The following is a 1,415-nucleotide window of genomic DNA, read 5'->3' on the forward strand; positions in this document are numbered from 1 at the left end:
CTGGAATATTGTATGTTTTACAAGCACTAACAATGTAAATTAGTTAGTCAGCGATAATATTTTGTATAGATTACCTAGAAACATAACTCTTTATTTTAACAATCGATGTTACATTCTCTGCCGAAATTATACGTCTGATTCCTCATGGTATTCGTTTCTGAATTCTTGGGGATTTTAGATTTTGTAGTCCACTTACAACCTGCGATCATGTTCATGCAAATGTAGATAAAATTTATGCATTGCCGATTAAGCCGGCTGTATAGTCTTGTCCAGGGGAAAACGTTACCAGATCAGGTTTTCGGTGTAGCAATACTGGATTTCTCATTGGGGTTCTAAGGAAGGTTGTACTAGATTGAATTAAGGCTACAGGTAAGTTTCCCATGTTTCGCTATCAGTTCAAGGAGACAGGGAAACCCTAAGTCAGATATCAAAACAATTTATTCATATTGTCTACCTCTAAGAGTGTACAAACAAAACGCACAGCATTATCAAGTTGTATGTATTGTACATTGAAACTCTTTTACAATGTTACTCTTTTACCTGTTTCAGTCATTTGACTGTAGCCATGCTGGTGCACCGCATTTAGTCGAGCAAATCGACCCCAGGACTTATTCATTGTAAGCTGAGTACTTATTCTATCGGTCTCTGCCGAACCGCTAACTTACGGGGACGTAAACACACCAGTATTAGTTGTCAAGCGATGGTGGGGGTGGGGGTACAAACACAGACACACATATACACATACATGCATATATATATACATATACACGACGGGCTTCTTTCAGTTTCCGTCAAACAAATCCACTCACAAGGCTTTGGTCGGCCTGAGGCTATAGTAGAAGATACTTACCCAAGGTGCCACGCAGTGGGACTGAACTCGGAACCATCTGGTTCGTTAGCAAGCTACTTATCACACAGCCTTTAGCACGACTTGGTCTAAACGACATTTCAGCAACGAGTCCCTTATATAATCTGCTCAGAGCTCTGTATTAAAAAGACGTAGTTTATCCTAATCAAAGCTACAAGCAATATTAAAAGGATGCCTGAGTTAATTTTTAAATTTTAGTTTACAACTTCGTTACATCTAGGCGGCACGTAAACCTGTTAAAGGTAAAGTCTATAAAACATTAGCACGCACGCAACATACACTAGACAGAAAATACGACTACAAACCTTGTTGAAAGGCTCGACCTGCGTGAGTTGTCATTTCTGTCAGCCATTCCCGATTGAAGATTTTTCCAGGAACAAAATTTGGAGTTTCAAGAAATGGGATGATATAAACATGGAGTAACACCCTTTTCTCTATACTCTCTCCCTGTAATATTTTATATATATGTCCTCAGGCAGGCATGCACACACACACACACACACACACACACACACACACACACACACACAGATGTATATATATATAT

The sequence above is a fragment of the Octopus bimaculoides genome, chromosome 16 (genome assembly GCF_001194135.2).
Source record: "Octopus bimaculoides isolate UCB-OBI-ISO-001 chromosome 16, ASM119413v2, whole genome shotgun sequence".
Taxonomy (NCBI): Eukaryota; Metazoa; Mollusca; class Cephalopoda; order Octopoda; family Octopodidae; genus Octopus; species Octopus bimaculoides.